At 34.4% G+C, this 12,084-nt stretch overlaps 1 protein-coding gene across 2 annotated transcripts in view; it reads right to left on the bottom strand.

The window, feature by feature from the left end:
- Positions 1-11,347, bottom strand: part of LOC119188471 (leucine-rich repeat-containing G-protein coupled receptor 5A-like) — a 279,213-nt gene extending 267,866 nt beyond the window's left edge. For both annotated transcript variants that reach the window (XM_037442083.1, XM_037442084.1), the window contains exon 1: positions 11,006-11,347. The gene's annotated coding sequence lies outside the window, so the exon portion shown is untranslated. The remainder of the gene's footprint in view (positions 1-11,005) is intronic.
- Between the last annotated feature and the right edge of the window lie 737 nt (positions 11,348-12,084).

The following is a 12,084-nucleotide window of genomic DNA, read 5'->3' as shown; positions in this document are numbered from 1 at the left end:
TTGTAAGAAACTCGCTGTCTACTTCGGAATCAGAATGAGAAACCCTCAGTAATTATTCCTATTAGTCCTACAAAACTTAATACTCCTGCTAAAAAATCTACATTATTTTAAGTGATTTTGAATATTATTCTAATGAATATAATGTCGATAATATTTTGACATTAAAATTATCTGCGCTTATATACAATGCACCGGCTCTAATGCATTTATGTAATGTTTTTCTCATAAAATATTTATTACCGTTAATTTTTCTTTAATATTTCGAAGTTCCTATTATATCTAAGTTTTTTATTTGTATTTTTTTACCCAAAGTTTTGTTGTTTGTTAGTTTTATTATAATTAAGACCCCCCCGGTCCCCCCGTGACCATAAAGGCTGCAAAGTCTTCGAAACGTCGGGAGAAAACTAAAATATAAAAAACCGCGACAAAATCCGAAAAGTAGTTTAATTTTAATGTTTATTATAATTACTTTGTGAATGTTGTGTACGACTGTATGTTGTATGGATATCGGAAAATTGGTTACTTACTATGTTTTCTAGACTCATTGATATTAATGTACCTTATTACACACACGCCTTTAATACCCAAAGGGATAGTCAGAGGCGTAACTGATGTACCCACTTTTCGCCGTACGTATTTCGTCCCATAATGTGATGAGAGCGAGCCTATCGCTACATTAGACATAAATTCTAGACTCCGGACTGATACTGAGCAGAAAAACCCAATATAACTTGCCCGACCCGGGCATCGAACCCGAAACCTCAGCACGGCAGTGGTACCGTATTACAACTACGCTAACGAGTCAGTCCTTATTATATAAAATGCAAATCATTTTACCAAATTAATGTTTTGTTTAGCAGAAAATTGTGACTAGTCCAAGGCTGAGTGATTCAATGGTTACGCAACAAGTAAACATGCACTGAAATACCGCTGTGACTTAGCATTGAGGTTAGACAAAGTAGTTTTCCATTATTAATACTTGCAACAATAATATAGACCTAACCAGTAACTACATACAAAATAATAAATACCTTATACACCTATATATATGACTTATGTTTCATCCAATTGAGATAATAGCGCTTCGGTAACAGATACAATGATGGATTATTTTTTGGCACCAAACTAAGGTGTATCTCATGGATATCTAATCTAAGAAGGACTCTACGTCCCAAAACAAGTACCCAACTTGTTAACTGTGTGATATATTTGAAGAAAACTATCGGTTCTTTTAAATGCACCTCCTCAAAATAGTGTTAAAATTCAAATGAGTTTGAATATGTTTAATATACACATAAAAAAAACTAATTTATTTAATGACCGTAGAAAAAATTAAATATGATTATGAAATTACAATATGAAACGGCTCGTAAACATGTTTAACATACCATATCTGTTACAGACAAAATAAACTTAGTGTAATATGTAGAAATATTTAATGTGATGAGACTGAACGAAGCAAATAATTAACTCAAATTGCTGGAAGCGTTTTAAACTATTAAGCTTAAAGCTAAGGGCATTATAAAATTAAACATTCATAGACAATTCTAAAAAGACAATCTATACTATTATATAAAGCTGAAGAGTTTGTTTGTTTGTTTGTTTGTTTGAACGCGCTAATCTCAGGAACTACCAGTTCGAACTGAAAAAATCTTTTTGTGTTGGATAGCTCTTTATTAGTGTAGTGCTATAGGCTATATATCATCACGCTATGACCAATAGGAGCGGAGCAGTAATGACTAACCTCAGGAACTACCGGTTCGAACTGAAAAATCTTTTTGTGTTGGATAGCTCTTTATTAGTGTAGTGCTATAGGCTATATATCATCACGCTATGACCAAAAGGAGCGGAGCAGTAATGGCTAATCTCAGGAACTACCGGTTCAAACTGAAAAAAAATTTTTGTGTTGGATAGTTCTTTGTTCGTGGAGTACTATGGGGTATATATCATCACGCTATGACCAATAGGAGCGGAGCAGTAATGGCTAATCTCAGGAACTATCAGATCGAACTGAAAAAATATTTTTGTGTTGGATAGCACTTTGTTCGTGGAGTGCTATAGGCTATATATCATCACGCTATGACTAATAGGAGCGGAGCAGTAATGGCTAATCTCAGGAACTACCGTGTTTGAACTGAAAAAATCTTTTGTGTTGGATAGCCCTTTGTTCCTGGAGTGCTATAGGCTATATATCATCACGCTATGACCAATAAAAAGTTCTAAAAAATATATTATAAAACAAAGTCCCCCGCTGCATCTGTCTGCCTGAACGTGTTAAACTCAAAAACTACCCAACGCATTAAGATGAAATATGGTATGAAGACAGTTTGAGACCCTGGGAAGAGCATAGGCCCCCGGGAAACTACTACTTTTATAACGGAAAACTTTAGCCTGAAAAATTTTATAACGCGGGCGGAGCCGCGGGCAACAGCTAGTCAATTATAAAATGGTTCCTTTTTCTAACATACATTTATATCCACATAAACAAAACTGGCCTCAAACCGGCAGCATTAAAAAAAATAATTAAATCGATAATTCCAAATTTAAATAAAAAGTATTATACAAAAACATAATGCTGTAAATACGTTATGATTATTAGCTTAAGGTGGTAGCTCAAGGTCCATTTTCATACATTTTGTTTCGGCTTTAATCTGGGTAACTAAACAAGTATTGGCAAGTAAAGAATTTAAATTCACGTCTAGTTAGTGATTAGTTCTCGCAGTTGAAAGAAAAACGTAAAAATAATTAATAATCATGGATATTTCGGCCTTTAAAATTTAATATGACGAAATTTTAAAGGCAGAAATATCCATGATTATTAATTATTTTTACATTGTCTCAACTGCGAGAACTAATCACTAACTAGACGTGAATTTAAATTCTTTACTTGCCAATACTTGTTTAGTTACCCAGATTAAAGCCGAAACAAAATGTATGAAAATGGACCTTGAGCTACCACCTTAAACTAAGCGTATAATATTTGAGCATGCATATCGTTAAATTTATCTCTTGAATCACATTACGAAGTTGCAGCGTCTGTTTAATAATTTAAATGGTAAATAAAACATTATTCCAGCTCAGTTAACGAATGGACTTTCACAATATTTAGCAAAATATAAACGAGCCGCCATCTTTGCAACTTTTGCAATTTGTTTTGCTCTCGCTAATGTGATAACTGAACTGTATTCATTATTTACTTTTTAAATAACATGATTAATTGTTCTCTCTGTAATTTTAGCTTAGTTTAAATGCGACTTTTGTTGCGTAAAATGAAATAACGTAATGAAATTTGATGGAGGTGTTTCGTTCGGTTGGATTAATTTTTATATGTTTATTATTGGTTATAAATTGTATTGACAACAACTGCTACTACCACTTCGACTACTGCTACTACTTCGATTATTTGGAATTGACAAACTAATTGACTTAATAATATGTTATTTTCGATTGTATAAAATACTTTTATCCTAGAATACCAAGATATTTTCCCGTAGAAAAAAAAACATACCATAAAAATATAAAAGGGTATAAAGATAACAAAATTAGAATTCTACTTCGTGCAGAACACTTTAGTTTCGTATAATATATTCAGAAAAAAGGAATACAATCTACAAACTACTAGGAAAAAAATTAATATATCCAAATTCTAGGTACAAAACGGTCGCATATTTTATTTGAAGAGGGAGTGGAGCCTTGAGGCAACAGGAGTATGGCATATTTAGTTTTAAAATACGTCTAGACGCCAGTCTACCTTATTACCGGTGTTGCTAGCATATAAATGGAAATGCCAATGTTGCCAATTTTTACACATTGACACTTGAGAATAATTGATTCCACGAAAAGTTTTGAATATTTTGTGCGTTCGTTTATTCGCAACAAGGTAAATATTGCAAGACTAAAAAACCGTTTGTGACTCAACCGTATTTAGTGGACAATTGTAAATCGTTAAAAGATTTTAACAATCGTCGAAGAACAATGGTAATGATGAATCGATTCCGACAAAGGCGAGCGCGAAATCGAGTATCAATGTGCCGAAAGAAATAATAAAGATGCCGTTAACACAGCAAATCCCATTGTGGTCCTGGAAATCCGTCCCGATTCACGCCCCAACAACCCGCCAAAAAGATTTTAACCATAAACAAATTTTCGCTCGAGAACTCCACGCAATCAATCGGTTGACATCTTATAAATTAAAAGGATTTCGAGATTCAATTTTTGTTTAAAAAATTCTCAATAAAAGTTTTTTAGTCAAAAATTACCATTTAAAGGTTTAAGTATTAAACAAGCCTGTTTGGAAATTTGACTTAGATTCTAGATAAAAAATTAGAATAACGACTTATAAAATTTAGATCCTATCACCATTTTGATGAGATTATTTTTCTATCACGATCCTCTAACAAGACAATTGAATACATACATAGTACATTTCCCATCTCTATGGAATATAATTTATATCCACCAATGTGTAAGTTATGCATCAGCCTACCCACTCGGAGACATACGTGAACTTAGAAAAACCTTCCATTACTATCTTCATTTATCGAGTATATAAATCTGATATCCTTGAATAGGTCAGAGGAATAGATTGACATAGCTTTCACAGATTTAGTTGAAGGCCGAATAATAATGGCCAACGATGGGTATATGACAGTTATTTATTAAATTTACTAATGGCATCAAGTACTAAGCAGTTAACGGGAGTGGAACGGATTGACGAGACGAAGAGTCCAATCTCGCCTTTAAGGCATATTCAACGTTCATACTTACACGTGTATTAATCAATTTAATTAAAGAACAGTTTTGAAGAACATGTTATAATATCTGAGAATTCTTACAAGATTTTGAATGACCTAAACTCTGTGTGGTGGATCAAAGACCAACATTCAATAATAAAGATCATATAGAGATGAGGGACATTATAAAGTGGCATGCAAAAACCTAATCAAAACCTCGGCTAATTGATTACACACTTGCCTAGCCCTTCAAAGATGCAGGCATGAGTCGAGTTGGTAAACAAGACCATGTAACATGAGAAAAGACAAGGTTTAGCTTGCGTTTTGAACCTGCGGACGTTGACCAGCAACACCACTTCCAACTAGGCTATCTTGCTCTTAAACTTTATCATTAATTTAAAAAAGAAAAATAAATTCATTTCATTCATACTACAAACATAATCTATGAAGTATCCTACTTAAGAAAACATTTATCCCGAATTCTACAAATTACCAGTTAGTAAAATAAATATGTTCATAGAAAGGGTAACGTCTCCAGAATTAGACAAAATTAATAGGAACTGCTGACTCTTTGAACTGAACCACAGCTATTTATGTCAAATTCTAATAAACTGAGACATGCGGTTAGTCAGTACATAAATAAACGGGGCGCGTTAAATTTTAATTTCCCAACAGTTGTATTTCAAATATTCATGTCTATAAACGCCATCAAAGACCACCCGCGATTCGCTGCAGACTATTTTAAACAAGGATTTAAGGAGTTATACCTTTGCTTATTAAAAATATAAATAATTCCTTTTTTAAAATGTAAGATCGTTACAGTTTTCTTTATTTGTAGTTAACTTAATTGTAATGTTGGCTATATTATTTTTTATTTAGTTTTTAAATGTACAATTAGAAGGTATGTAAAGGCTTTTGAAAAAAAAGTTGTATGCTGAACAAAATTGGTAGCAAATTTCTACGCGCGAATTTCAATAGAAAAATAAACATTTAAAACATAGAATATATTCTATTTGACGCCGTATAAAATTTAACGGTACAAATAAATTTGTTCATTCGTTCACGATACTGCGATGTCAACAAACATTTTATTTAAAAATTAACGAGAACTAAAAATAAAACTGAAAAAGTTTATATTTTTATAATCTTTGCATATTTAAATAGACACCCAACATCGATCCACGTACTTAATAGTTTTGAAAATAAAAACATTTGAATATTTTTTTTTAATACGTGTTGCAAAGTAAGCAAAGGCAGCAGAGTTCGTGAATCATAGCAATACTGTATTCTTAATTTAATTTTAAATACGGTAGCCCAATATAAACAATACTTTTTTATCTATGGAACATACGCGCATCCATTCCTTTATATCCAGCGTAATAGATCTCATAATCGTACAAATTCAGCAAATAATAAACGTAATGCAACGTAAACACATCATAATTACCACAGATTAAATAACTGAAATAATGTTCTCAAAGCTTCCTTGTTTGCTACAATGGTCGGAATGGCGTAGAATGGATTGTAAGATGAGGTTGGAGATATTCATCTAATTGCATTTAGGTCACTGTAGTCCCGCTCAGGGAATCTGGGTTATGCTTTGTACCTGGCCCATTATTTGTCGGCTCACTTGCCCGTGTTTATTATGAGCTAAAAATAACGAAAGTACAGTATTATGTTGGGGTTATAATGTGGTTTCTTGCAAGATTTTATATTAAATTCTTGGGTTATTATATGTGACGCATATGTATGATTTCAGTCTTGAGTTAGTCATTACTGTTCTTTATGATTTATAAACGATAGACATAGGAATGAAAATCTAGAATTTTTACACTAATTATTGGTGGTAGGATATATTTTATATCCCGGGTAGCGACCACCGTACACAGGTCACCGTACACGAGACCCACGTAGGTGTGTCGCGTCCTGGGATCAGCCTACATATTTTGTTCCAACAAACCGGCATAATTGTGTCTTTTACCGAGGCGTAATCATCATCTCTCGTCAGTCGACATTCTACTGGCCCCACGCACTTTCCATCAGAAGCAGTGGGGTCACTTTTAACGTGTCTATAAAAAAACTGCCCTACCTCTCAATCAGAGATAGAAATTACGTACTCACACGGCAAATACTCAACGTGACAGTAAGCTATAAGCTATTCGAAAAAAAACAGTATTGTCAACAAACAAGTTGCTACCTACAAAGTGTTATCAATATCAGTTATCGATAAAAATATAATCCCACATTTAGTACGAGAACTAGATTAAAATAGTGTTGTTTGTGAAACGATAAACATTAACATTGCGTGGGAATATGGAATATAAATAGATTTCAGAATATTCATAATTCAGCACGATCTCCAACGGATCGTGGTCTGCATAATATAGGCTAAAGGTAATTTGCGTACAAAAATCCTATTATCTACTTAAAGGATTAAAAACTCTTACTTAGGTCATACAAAAGGGACAAAGGGAGGTTCAAACACGTCTCATATTTGAATATTCGCACCCACATAGAGGTCAAAGGTTTCCTTCATTAAAGGCGCCTGTAATTACACTTATAAAAACATTCAAACATTTATTAAAATAAGAACAATACAATTTTCTCAATATCTTGACACTTAACAATAAAAGTTTAAATGACTTGCAAAAATCTTTCAAAATTAAATACCATTTTTAATCTGTGTTCCGAAGAAACTTTTCAAATTATAACAATGGCGTCGGGCAAAATAAGATTTCGGATCTCAGTTGATAATAGATAGAACAATAGACATAAAACTGCTAAGCACATCGCTGATCTTTTGAATCCACGAAATAACACCTCCTTTTATTAGCTACTTAAGATACAGACAAAGTTTTAACGATCGTGCCGCATATACAATCCTACTACTTACACGAGCTTGGTAGTTTTTTCTGAATTGGCAACACATGTTCTTTTGTACGCTTTTTATTTGGCTCCAGGTAGAAAGCCATCTTGTTTATCGTGTTGTGCAATTGGATCGCAGATAAGTTTTAGAAATGTTTATTCTGTGTACCCAATTTGTTACATAAATGGGATTGAAGTGTTTGAAAATTAAATTATTTCGAGTATTGTGAAAGATGCGTTGGGTATAATATGAAAATATACTAACAAATTGGACAGTGTTTTACGTATTTCATTGCGAGTTTCAATTTAACTAGAAATGAAATATAAAGGACCTGAATATACTTGTCAGTTCACTCACAAGAAATCTTTGAATTTAAAGCGATTAATCGTTTTTCCCTACTGGGAATTGAACCTGTGGCAGTGTAACGGTCGCTCAACGAGTTGAACTGAACTTATAGTTCTCTTGTTCTAGGAAAACGTTAAACCTGGATTGCAATTTCTCAATCGTAATATTAGGGAAACCATGTCCCGTAGGAATTTGATTATGATTTAAGTCGGACATATCCACTAACCCTGCAGAAGAAATACATTATGCATCGTCATCGTACTCACTCAGTCAGTTCTAAATATATTACCCTATTTCCGGCAATTCTTTTTTCATACTTTTCACTAAATTGTAATAATTATTTTACTTGTGCTTTGCAAATGGAGTGTCGTGGTGGCGGGGAAGGGGGGGCTGTGTTGGAAAGGTGTCCACCATTTGATACATACGTCCCCATCCCGGCAACACTATGTTATATGCTAAATAATATTTCGTAGAACTTAGTAAGCCGAGTTGAGAGCATACATGTCAAATAAAGGCTAGTGTGAACTCAGTTGGGCGATGTTTACAATTATCGCATTACAGTTAATGTAGCCGGCGCGGTCTCAGCTAGCAGTTCTAAGAAATACAGACAAACAGAACTGGTACTGCATATACGTTTATGGTTTTGAAAGGTAATGGATATGAGGCCAGATTTGGATTTACGTCTGTGTGTTTTGGATTCTTGGGCAAGTTCTATGTGTGTAGGCTGTGGAGGGTAGATTATTTGGTTTCAGTCAATACTGTGGAAGCAAGCAAAGGCGCACTCGATCGTCTGACTTTGCCATTATCTATGACTACAGAATAGTGAGTCTGTAATCTTTGAAGGAGTTAAGATTTGGAATTATTCGGGCATCTTTCAATATCAATGGCAGCATAAAACAGCTTACAATACATGGTTATCTGTAAGACCGATGGCACCGTACCAGACAAATCGGATATTCATATAAACAGTTCTCTATATCAATCCAAAATATATCTTTCTTTACATTCGACTCATAACATGAAAGACCCATTGATAATAACAAAGGGAATGTTTATCAAACACGATGAACAAAAGGTGTTAGTCCAAATATCATTTATATTGACTGGTTGCTGACAGATAAAAGTGAACTTTAAGACAAGAGGTTACTAGATGTTTAGTTTGCAACTATTTGGTAAGATTTGAGAGTTGTATTTAACATGATTAGACTTGTCTTTGATTTTTGTCTTCTAAATGTAGATGAATAGGTAATTCTTAATTCTATATGGGGAATTAGCCTTTGCAATTCAGTGTATAAGATAAAATTCTCTTTCCGCTTTCCAATCCTTTAAGGACTTCATTGAACCCCTACTTTCTGACATTGCGGTTATGTTTACATTATTTATTTTTCGTTTTATTACTTACGCGTAACCTGTTTTCTGATATACATACTCCAGTCTTAAGTTAATTGGAACTCGATCTCATATTGCATTTTCAAAAAAAAGTCAGATTTGCTTTGTGATGACATTGGCAAAAAAAATTTTTTTTTACTTATTGCGGTATCAATGTTTAGCGGACCAAGTCATAATCTGAATTTAGCGGGTTATCAATTGGAAATAGGTATCACCATCTTATGTCCGCGATTAGACAAGAATCATTAGATCGTTTAGCTCTCAATTGTTCAATAACTACCTACCTAGCTCTAAAGACTTGTTTTTTTATACGATTCTTATTAAGGTGCAACATTTTCATATATTTTTACTCACATACCTATTACGAAATTTGAAAAAGACTGCTTTAAATATACAATTTATCAACGATTTTATAACAGACTTAAGCCGCACTTCACTATTAATCTCGTCACGTCTCAAATGCAAATCTCAGACGCACCTGTCCAATAGTGAAAGTATTTTTAATTCTCAACGCTGGAATGCAACATTATCGTCGGCTAAGCCTTTTTATTATAACCAGTCACATTAAAAATGTATTTCTATTTAAAAGTTAAATAAAGGTTACAAAAATTGACATAATGTTGATTAAAAGTATTTGAATGTTTTATTAGTACGTATACTTAATGTCTGACGGATTTTCCAAACTTCAAAATAGGAAGATTTAGATCACAAGCAAACCACGCAGGTTTAATGCGGATTGGTCGGTCGTCAAGTTTAATTTGCTAGTTAGAACAATGTACCACTGAAACAGCTTGAAACACTGTGGTATTACACATATGAAAATAAATAATTTAAACCTGTATAATGGATTCAAATTTCAATTAGCTAGTAATCACGTAACCCAATTTCATTAGACCAAACAATTTAATATGAACCGGATTAAAATCCGACCGGCTAATAAATTACTACCGTTTATGAACTTTGTGAATAACCAAGCCTATTGAGTCATAAACAGTAAACAGAATAATTTCTACACTATTCCTAAGACACTTATTCCGTGTGTAATTTGTTTGGACGGCGAAACGACTGCGAATAACATTCAGGCATAACATAAACATGACCGCCGTTTATGATTACATCATGTTTAAAAGGCGCAATAAAACAGTCAAGTTACTGCTCGAATGGCACAAAACGTGGCATCATCCGAGGAAGCAGCGCTTTGACCACTATTGGAAACGCGCCAAAATAATCAAACCAAGCGAAATACCAAATCTATATTGATTTCATATTTCAATTCTTTATTGACCATTGAGAGTGGCACTGAATGCATTCGACCTTGATTCGAGATGTGAAACCGACTTGGCTGTTCGCGCGAACTTCTTTGTCTCATTTACTCGAAACACTAAAAACCAAATGTTGCTCATCTCGTGACAAAGCCGGTTGATTCATTAATAATTCGAATTTGGAATCCCACTTGAGTCAACTATAAATACACGTACAAGTAACGCGGCATTAACCGTTCTAATCTCATTACAGTATTTAGTTCAATTATGAATAGGCGCTGATGAAGCCGGATTATTTGCCGAATCCATACAAGACGTTAACGCAAAACGTCCAACTTGATTCACATTCTCGCAACATAAACACCGGCTATCTTATCTCGACACAATTATACGTGGAACTCAGCACTAACCTTTAAAATAAATCCTTTATAGTGCGAAGATAAAGATTACAGTTTCCAATATCGTAAGCACATGAGTTCACTCAGAGGCAACGTTACACAGGCCGGTATGTACGCTTGTCGAGCACACATATAACATCACATTTTGCACTTGCTAACGTAAAACAATAAAACGTGAGGAAACCGAAACGGTTCCAGTTACTAAAGCAGGCATTCACTTTGATAGAGGACGTCGCGTGAACAGAGACCGGTCGCAGTTTGTAATTTTTAGTTTGACGAACACTACGTGCGGGGCGACGACGGAACGCGACACGTCCACTCTCGACGTGAGCGGCCGAACGACTGAGGGGACGGTCGCACGGGGACGGCAAGCCGGCGAATAGCCGCCGCGCCGGAGTAAACGCATCGGGCGTAAAATGCGGGAGCTGATCCTGCAAACCCTCCTGGATTCCGCATTAAATGTTATTAAAAACGACAGCGAAATACAACCACGAAACAATGCACTTCACCGGCTTTACACGCAATTTCGGCAGGATAGGAGTAATTAGACACGCAATTGCATGGCCTTATTCATTTTTGAATGTCGGATATTTTGTGACGAGTCGAATACAACGATAAAAACATACAACCAGTAAATAACTAAATACAAGCGGAAGGTAAAGGAAACACACTGTTAATTTTGTTTACTTACTAAAATATTAAGTGAGATGTCATATTTTCATAAATAACATCTAGAAAGATCATTATTCGAATATATTTCCTTCTGCCAAGAATTTGATCCAAAATATTGTGTGGTAGTAATTAGAAAGTTTGAGATTCCGTCCTGGTTTCTACCTGCTTCATGCCTGGCGTAAAGGTTGCATTGAAAAGGTCTCACCTCAATTGTTGTTCACAAAAAATCATTGAGAGCACAACAGATGTGTTCCGCGAGGCGAGAAGACGAATCCTTTGAAAAACCATACTTACTTAATGCATTGCAAGTTCATTTATTCCTTAATCTGTGGTTCAGTTGCATAAAGGAAGTTTTTGTGAGAAATAAGGATTGGATTCCTTAGTTTTATTATACGTGAAGAATTGTCAAGTAACTTTTA

This window comes from Manduca sexta, chromosome 23 (assembly GCF_014839805.1).
Source record: "Manduca sexta isolate Smith_Timp_Sample1 chromosome 23, JHU_Msex_v1.0, whole genome shotgun sequence".
NCBI lineage: Eukaryota > Metazoa > Arthropoda > Insecta > Lepidoptera > Sphingidae > Manduca > Manduca sexta.
Note: the sequence above shows the minus strand (reverse complement) of the source record. Positions and strands in the feature narration are given on the sequence as shown.